Genomic DNA, 10,012 nt, shown 5'->3' on the forward strand with positions numbered 1-10,012 from the left:
TTATATAAGTGTCACATTTGATTGGGTATATTTTCACAAGCCCCTTTAACATTTAAGTGTGCATCTCTGTTTTATTGCAGAGAATAGATTTTGTCAAAAAGATTTTATCAACATTTAAAGCTAGAGCCCTTCTAGAAGAAATACTGCTTTGAAAATGTATTTATCTGAGGAGCAAGGGTTGGGGAGCAGGCACACGCTTGTGCGTGTGCACACACGCACACACACAATGTCCTATCCATTGATTCACTTCCCAAATACCATGTCCAGGGCTGGGCTGGGGCGAGAAATGAAATCCAGGTCTCCCATGTGTGTGGCAGGGACCCAATTACTTGAGTCATAACTGCATCCCAAAGTCTGCTTTAGTAAGTACCTGGAGACAGGAGGCGGAGGCAGGAGTCAAACCAGACACGAGGGTAAATATCTACTCCTTAGGAAAGAGACCGAGATACTTAAGAGTGCTGATTGAAAATTGATATTTATTTATTTACTGCATAGTTTTCAAGGGTATTCATTTCCTGTCATAAGAGAATGTGAAGAGAAAAAGAAACACATGTCAGCACAGTGTGGCTGGATTTTAAAACCATTCTGTGTAATTTGAATCAATTTACTAATTGCCTAATATGACATATTGTATGATATGAGAATTGCTGGAAATCCTAATCATAAAGCTAATGTCATTGAATCATTCTAAGCAGAACCCTGTGCATTTTTGTGCTATTAACAAATATATTCAGGCCGGCGCCACGGCTCACTAGGCTAATCCTCCGCCTGTGGCACTGGCACACCCGGTTCTAGTCCCGGTCGGGGCACCGGATTCTGTCCCAGTTGCTCCTCTTCCAGTCCAGCTCTCTGCTGTGGCCTGGGAGTGCAGTGGAGGATGGCCCAAGCCCTTAGGTCTTGCACCCGCATGGGAGACCAGGAGAAGCACCTGGCTCCTGGTTTCAGATCAGCCGCAGCGGCCATTTACAGGGTGAACCAACGGCAAAGGAAGACCTTTCTCTCTGTCTCTCTCTCTCTCACTATCCGCTCTGCTTGTCCAATATATATATATATATATATATATATATATATATATTCAGAGGTATTTCTTCATTTTGTGTCAATTATATTTTTCCAGCTGCATCTGTCAGATCATTTGCATTCCTTCAAATTCTGTGCGTCAGCTCATGATATATATATTGATAAAAATCATCAAATGTGAGATAAGAAACTGATTAAGAAATGCAGTAAATGACTGTTTTGCCTTTAGTTTGATGTTGTGGTATAGCAGGTTGAGCTGCTGCCTGTGATGCCACAATCTCATATGGGCACTGGATTGAGTCCCAGCTGCTCTGCTTCCAATTTAGCTCCCTTCCAGTGTCCTGGGACAGGCAGAGGATGGTCTAAGTGCTTGGGCCCCTGCCACCCAAGTGAGAGTCCTGGATGTGATGCCTGACTCCTGGCTTTAGCTTGGGCCAACCCTGGCCTTGTGGACACTTGGGGAGTGAACCAGAGGTTGGAAATATTTGCACATACAGAAAGAAAAACATACATGAAAAAAGTTCATTATTCTAGGAAGAGTGATTTTAAAATATAAATCCAAAAGAATAAATAATTATGTAATAATACATTAATTACCCTTAATGCCTCTCCCTCTTTCTCTGTAGCTCTTTCAAATACATAGATCATTTTTAAAAAAATGCTGTTTATTCATTTTCATCTACTTGAAAGGCAGAGCAATAATGATAGAAAAAGCAAGGAGAGAGAGAGAAAAGGAGAAAGAGAGAGTGTGTTTCCATCAGTCCCCAAATGCCTGCAATGCCAGGGCAGAATCAGATCAAAACCATGAATTCAGAACGAATTCCAAGTGTCCTACATGAGTTTCAGGGGCACAGGCACTTGAACCATCACCTGCTGCCCCCAAGGATGCACTAACAGGAAGCTGGATTGGAAGTAGAGGTGGGATCTGATCTCAGGCACTTCCAGATGGGATGTGGGCATCCCAAGTGATGGCTTAGCCATTCCTGCCCCCTGAAATTTATTAACTTAATAAATATATAGGAGTTCCATTTGAAGAAAGCCCCATCCAACACAAGACCCTTACTCTTGACCCATTGATATTTCATTTGGTTTTACTGTGTTGGTTGCATCATAGTGAATATATAGAAAATGAAAATAAAACTAATTGAATTTGGTAGAACAAGTAAAACTTAAACACAAATACTTTCACATTGCTCAGATTTGACTAGGACAGATCTGTGTCACAACTTTTTTTTTTTTTTTTTTGACAGATGGACAGCGAGAGAGACAGAGAGAAAGGTCTTCCTTCCTTTTGGTTCACCCCCCAATGGCTGCTACGGCCCGTGTGCTGTGCCGATCCGAAGCCAGGAGCCAGGTGCTTCTTCCTGGACTTTGACGCGGGTGCAGGTGTCCAAGCACTTGGGCCATCCTCCACTGCCTTCCTGGGCCACAGCAGAGAGCTGGACTGGAAGAGGAGCAACCGGGACTAGAACCCGGTGTCCATATGGGATGCCGGCGCTGCAGGTGGAGGATTAACCAAGTGAGCCACGGCACCAGCCCCGTGTCAAAACTTTAACGTTTACATATGTTTCTAATTCAGAAACCTGAATCTTCCATACAGTGCTTAGTAAATATTTTCTGCTTCCCAACAACACCACTTGAGCTAAATATTGTTGAATTTTTTTGAGCATTTATTGGTATGGGATCTGATTAATGCAAGCACACTGATGTGTAAAGAACCTGATGTATTATTCTTTTCAGAAGTGTAATTAGATAATGTAATTCTTTAAAGTCCTGGAGGCAAGGCAAATTAAAATAGGAAACAATTATGAACAATGAAGGAATTCTCTGAAGAAACAATCATTTAGCTGTATCAAGTAGTCAATATTCCTCTGATTGTGTTTGAAACTTGTATTTATATACCCCATCTTTTAAAAATCTCAATTATCATATACAGCTATTGACTATTTTTAACTTTTATTTAATGAATATAATTTCCAAAGTACAGCTTATGGATTACAATGGCTTCACCCCCATAACTTCCCTCCCACCTGCACCCCTTCCATCTCCCGCTCCCTCTCCCCTTCCATTCACATCAAGATTCATTTTTCAATTCTCTTTATATACAGAAGATCAGTTTAGTATATATTAAGAAAATATTTCAACAGTCTGCACCCACACAGAAACACAAAGTGAAAAATACTGTTTGAGTACTAGTTATCGTATTAAATCACACTGTACCGCACATTAAGGACAGAGATCCTACATGAAGTGTAAGTGCACAGTGACTCCTGTTGTTGACTTAACAAATTGAAACTCTTGTTTAAGCCGTCAGTAATCTCCCTAGGCTCTAGTCATGAGTTGCCAAGGCTATGGAAGCCTTTTGAGTTTGCCGACTCTGATCATATTTAGACAAGGTCATAGTCAAAGTGGAAGTTCTCTCCTCCCTTTAGTGAAAGGTACCTCCCTCTTTGATGACCTGTTCTTTCCACTGGGATCTCACTCACGGAGATCTTTCATTTAGGTGTTTTTTTTTTTTTTTCCCCAGAGTGTCTTGGCTTTCCATGCCTGAAATACTCTCATGGGTTTTTCAGCCAGATCCTAATGCCTTAAGGGCTGATTCTGAGGCCAGAGTGCTGTTTAGGACGTCTGCCATTCTATGAGTCTGCTGTGTATCTTGCTTCCCATGTTGGATCGTTCTCTCTCTTTTTTTTTATTCTATATGTTAGTATTTTCAGACACTAGTCTTGTTTATGTGATCCCTTTGACTCTTAGTCCTATCACAGACTAGGGCTAGTGGCGGTCCTAACAGTCCCGGGGAAGTGAGTTCCCAGAGAACGGGGCTCCGCGCGAGGGCAGACTGGGCAGGAGTTGCCGCGAGCCTGCTCCGGGGTCCCAGCAGATGCCTCCTTAGCCGGAGATTGGAACAGACTCACGGCCAGCTATTGACTTTTTAACAATAAGAAATAAGCTGGAATTGAAAGGTAATCAATGTATTGTTATATAATTATTTATTCTTCTGAATTTTCATTTCATTTTATTTTTTGAGCTTCCTTTTTATAGATATATATGGATTTATATTTATATATAAAATAGTTTCTTACAAAAAAACCCAAACAAACAAAAAATTAAAATCAACTTCAAACAAAAAGTAATAACAAAAATCAAACAGGAGCAGAGTTGGGTTTGAGGCATAGGTAGGCCCCTGGCAAGCTGCAGAAAGCAGGGTAGGGGGCTGAAGTGCTCAGTCACCCTTTTTATTGGGCGGCTATACAGTGCCATTGGCCAGAGCAGTAGGGGTGCCTGGGGAGGAGGCATGCTTTATCTGGGTGTGTGGGAGGTGCAGGTAGGTGCTGAACAGCTTCCCATGGGTCATGGAGAGAGAAGTTCTGGAACTGACAGAGGGAGAGGCCTTGGCTGGGTCCTGCCTGGCACAGCTCAGCATGCAAAGTCATGGCAGTAGGGTGGGGTGAACCCAGCAGCAGGTACAGGATGGTGCTAAATCCGTCTTTGTACAGCAGGCAGCCAGGCCCCTCTGCCTACTCCTCAACAGAGCTCAAAGGCCAAGCAGGTGGGTCAGCTCCTCCAGGCTCCTGCCCCCATCTAGAGCTGCTAGTGTGAGCACCACATCGCAGAAGTCCACCAAACCCTGGGCATCCTGCTAGAAGTAGCTAAAGGTACCAGCCACCGTCTGAGGATCAGAGAGCCGTAGCTGTCTGGCACACTCTCCCTGGCTGATCATTCGACTCCGGCCTGGCTCTGCTCAGTGTCCACACAGCCTGGGGACAGCCCAGCCTTCCGAAGCACCTTTCCCAGTTCCCAGAGCTACGGCTCCAAGGCCACCCTCAGCCGGCTCACTACAATCACAGGCAAGCTTCTACAAACTCACACTTGGTTGCTGGAATGCCCAGGCCCTGTGACATGAACCTCTGGACATTGTTAGCATAGAGGGTGGGGTCCCTGCTCTCCTCTGGGCTGGGATGATTCACAGGGAGGAACTCCACATCCACGATGCTGCAGGGCTGAGAGGCTGTGAGCCAGAGGACTCTCAGTACTACAGGGCCCCTCCACGCCCAGCTGGTGGTGTCCAGACCGTTGGGGTAGCGGATGAGGACACGCTGCACGGGCACCCCCGCGATGAAAGCTCTTGAATCCCATTTCCAACTCCCCACCCCCACCCCAAGCAGAGGTTAGTGCTCGGGCTTAGCCAGAGGCACAAAGTGCAGGGGTCTGGGGCAGACCTCAAGGGACACCTGGGCATGCTGCATTCTTTTATCATTTTTTCTCTGACTCCTGGACTCGTCAGCGTCAGCTAGCAGGTTCCCTGCGTCTCTTCCTCCCCTAAGCCACCCTGGTAGGCTGTTTCCAGAGCCATTCCCCAAATCTGGACCTCCTTTTGCCCACTGCCTTCCTGAATTTTCATTTTATAAATCATTCTTTTTAGAATAATGAACTTTTTTCATGTATGTTTTTCTTTCCTTAGAAATCCAAGGCAAATATATTTCTTCTTATTTATAAGCTAAAATTCTTCATTGAATGAGGCAGGGCACATAGTAAATTATCCTTAGCTGCAGGATTAGTGAGTTGTACAGATATCTAGATATCTTATGATGTTTGATTTAAGAGTAAAAGTCTTACATCATCCTCCCTGGATAGTGTCCAATGAAACTTTCTTGTTTTTAGAGAGAGTACTGATTTCTTAGGCTTACCAGAAATGGATGTGGCAGAATATCATATATTTTGACTATTGTTAAAACATTGTTTTATGTTGGCAATTCAGAAGATTCAAGATGCCTACCCCCTTGTATGGTAACTTGGCATTTGAGAAATACAAACACTCAGTTTGTTATTGTTGAAGAATAATTTGCAGAGGAAAATAGAATCATGATTTTCATACAGATGTAAAAATGAGTGCACATTAAAGATCTTATTTAATTTATTAATGAGGAAGCTGGTAAGATACTACAAGCTATTCAGAGGTGAAGTCAAAGAATCACAACCATAATTGAATTATGGAATGCTAAAATCAATGTACAAATGGAGTCCAAACCAGCTTTCCCATGGGTAGGGAGATGGTCTCTTCATAGGGATCATTTGCATGTCAATTGACAAGATTTATTTTATTAAGCATCTCACACAGAATATGAATTAGACAACCTGAAAGCATATGCTCCAGACAATCATAATTTTCCAATGAGGAGCAAGCTTTCTCTACACAGTCTAGACATTATGTACTTAACTAATCTGTTCTCCTGGACTTTTGTGATGTCTGTGATAGTTTGGGTGCTATCTGAACAAGGGTACTTCTGCCTAAACAACAAACAAAAAGTTTACAGTTGAATTTACCATCATGATAGCTTTCTTTCAAACACTGGCTAGTCTCAGATGGTGCTGTAGTTATTCCTACAATTACTTGCATCTATAGAGTCTAGTTAACCTTTGCAGCTAAATACACATGGTGTCAAGAACATAAACTTGGAGTAGCATTGATTCTGAGCACTTAAATGGAGTTGGAAGACCATTGGTGAATCAGGTATCGGACATCCAGAGCTAAACATTTGAACATGGTCAAACTGCAATTCATTAGTTCTTGTTAAACTTTTGTAACACCTTCTGCACCTCTAAATTACCTAGAGGTTGGAACAATACTCAATCCCTTTCTTAAAAGACAATATGACTCTTGATTATCCTGGTTCCAGGCAGCAAATGTTGCCTGCCACTCTGGTTCTAGGCTTTGCCTCAAGAAAGAGTTTAGGAACTAGTCATAGAATAATGAGTAGTATACAGTAAGCATTTTATTCAGAAAGCAAAAGTGCATACTCCATAGTCAGAGTGCAGGCTCACTCAGAGAGCAGCAGCTCTGTCTTTGAGCCATGTGTTACATTATTTGGGTTGTTTAGTCAAAGGGAAGGTACATTCTAACAAAGGGGAGAAATATTCCTGGTTTTCCTGGAAGTGGTTGGAAATTTATTGACGTCTGGCTCCTGTCCCTTTTTTCTTTTATGATCAATGTTTTGGGTTATGACGATTGGTAGGTGTGTCATTAACATGATAATATAATAAGTATATAATGAGCTATAGGTCAATCTAGATCAGCCTTGGTTTCCTATGAATCTAATCTAAACAAGGGGTCTGTTAATATCTAGAGCAAGAGGAAACAAACCCATAAATTGCTGGCCAGGATATATCAGAAACTACTCCTAAGTGGCTGAACCTCCCTCTTGGCTTCCCTGTCTCTGTGCTAATTCCAATCTTGACACAAAGTCTTCTTAAATGTATTTTCCTGAATTGCAATCCGAACCAGCTGCAAGTAAATGTCAGTTTTTTCCAACTAGGTTGACAATATCAATAGAAGACCATTGTTAGAAAATTAGGAAAAAACAACCAACACAAAATAACTAGACATCTGCAATGGAAAAATGTATTGTGAACTGTCATGTCTGTCTGGGTTACTGATTCTAGGTTTACATTGCCCTTGGGCTATTTTGTAACTCTTCCAGTTGTAGATAACTGTTAGCAGTGAGAAATAATATTTGTCAATAAGCACGTAAATAAATTGTGTCAGGCAGAGATTCAGCTGATTTCTCTTACTCCCCATCCTGTTAGTACTCTCATGGAAAGAAAAAAAAAAAAACAGTTTGATGTTATTCGTAAATTTGTTTCTATGTTTATTCCATAAGAATTTCTGGTACTTTTATTTCTCCTTGGAACTTTTATGACATCTTATGAATTACCTCATTTTATTAAGGAGTTGGACAATTTTTGACATGGGAGCATTTGATAATAATTGTGTGATAGATATGTAGGTCTTTATGATTTGTTATGTAGCATCACAGAAGCTTCTAGAGACTCCTCTTGTGTAAGAAACAGGTACAAACTCATATTGACAAAAATGGGCATAAACAGAAGGAAATTATGGCAAACTAGATGACATGCACTTGATCTCTCCTTGCATTAACTCACTTTTGAACTTAAAGTGAGTACCTCCTGAGTTTAGTAATAAAAACTAAATATTTGATTAAGGTGGGCTTTTATCAGATGAAAAGTACAGTATAGTTACTGTGATACTTGATAAAATGTCTTGTCCTCACTCTACAGTTTTGTTTGAAGAAACAAGATATCCAACTTGATTCAAATCAATATAGTTAATTAAAATAACATAACTCTATTGTGGATTTTCTAAAGACACTTTACACTAAAAATTAGTTATCATTTAAGTAAGGTATATTTCACACAGTTCTTTGAAATTTTTATGGGAAATTACTTCGTAATTAAGAGGACACTTGCAGATTTGTACATAAGGAATAAACACTTAGTGAAAATGAGCCCCTCCACAGTATCTTTGATGCAGAAGCAGATGCTATCAGGTCCTACATAGCTCCCAGTATCCCTCATTTAGTGAAAAGTTTTATTGTCCTACGTTTATGATTGCAAATCAATCTCTTACAAAAATTAAATCACTGGATTGAGGGAGTTCTGAAGCTAACCCTACAGGGTCTCTGATTACAGAAATTGTGAAGATATTTCTTTCCTTTATAGATATTATTTTGATGCTCAGTTTTATTCTGGGTTTTTCTTCCCAAAAATCTCAGGTTATGAGCAAGGAGTGTCTACAACCTGACTGATTTCCACTTTTCCATCATCAAAATTGATCTAAAGAATGCAAACTTGCTGACCAATCAAAGAAGGACCTTGTGTATTGCAGACCAATAAGGACCTAGACATGAGCTGAACGTATAGCTCTCAACCTCAAATTCAATCTATTGGCACCTTTATACTTTACACCTCAAGGAACTTAGGAATTAGGAAATAAAACCTGGCTCCTTGCTCTGAGCTTTACAATACATACCTACTTCATTCTCTTATTCTGATGTCAGTGATTTGCTTGGAACATGTAAATCAGGTGGGAAGATCCAGGTTTTGTGCTTCTATAACATTACCAATATTTCTCCTAAGTTCTGCCACAAAGTACTGGCTTCTAATACAAAAGAAAATTGTTACTACCTGAAATCTCGCTCAGACATAGATGTTTTTAGCTGTTCAAGACAGTCCCTTAGCTTTCATTTGCACCAAATAATCGTTCACAATGAAGAGAAAATATTTACAATGGAAAATATGTTGACATAGTGAAATGATCCATTTAGTTAAAGATAAGACTACATATACAGACATCTAATTTGAAGAGATATTTTCATGCTAAGTTGCAATTGTTTGAACATCTTTTTTATGAAATCTTACATTCATAATTAACCTGACTAAATAAAAACAATAAACATGTTTTTAAAAGATCTACATCCACAAGCAATATCTTTTAATTTTCCTTAGGAAACCACAATGTTTTCTACATTTAATTCTGTAGCACCCTGAAATGGAGAGGATCTGTTTGCATGGGCTGCTGGAACAAAATAACACACACTGGTGGCTTAAATGACAATGACAGAAATTTATTTTCTCACAGTTCTCGAGGCTGGGAAGTCTACAATCAAAGTCCAGAAATCTGGTTTTTGGTGAGGGCCCCTTTCTTGGCTTCTGGATGCCTACGTTCTCACTGCACCCTCAGAGGCCTTTCCTTAGCATCAGAATGAGAAAACGAGGAAGACAGTGCAGAGTGTGGAGATAGAAAGAGAGAGAGAGAGAGAGAGAGAGAGAGAGAGAGAGAGAGAGAGATTCCTCTGATGTCTCTTCTAATAAAGACTCCAGCCTATCAGATAAGGGCTACAATCATATGACCTTAATTATTTAAATAGAGACGCCATCCTCAAACATAATACTCCTATCTGTCTATCTATCTATCTATCTATCTATCTATCTATCATCTATTTTTTTTATCTGCTTACTATCTAGTTGACCCTCAAGAAGGTAGACTACATGAGAGAAGGGGCAGGAAATGTTATGATTCATTTACTACTGAATCCCAATATTCATTACTGTTCCTAGCTTTTCCTGGTGTTCAATAAGTACCACTTTTTAAGTGAATAGTTACCAGTTGTTTAATATCCAATTAAGATAAAGG

General features: G+C 40.4%; 1 pseudogene; it reads right to left on the reverse strand.

The window, feature by feature from the left end:
• Window positions 1-4,243: 4,243 nt before the first annotated feature.
• On the reverse strand, window positions 4,244-9,023 carry LOC133759120 (lysophospholipid acyltransferase LPCAT4-like; annotated as a pseudogene).
• Between the last annotated feature and the right edge of the window lie 989 nt (window positions 9,024-10,012).

Source organism: Lepus europaeus, chromosome 5, assembly GCF_033115175.1.
Source record: "Lepus europaeus isolate LE1 chromosome 5, mLepTim1.pri, whole genome shotgun sequence".
In the NCBI taxonomy this organism is placed as follows: Eukaryota; Metazoa; Chordata; class Mammalia; order Lagomorpha; family Leporidae; genus Lepus; species Lepus europaeus.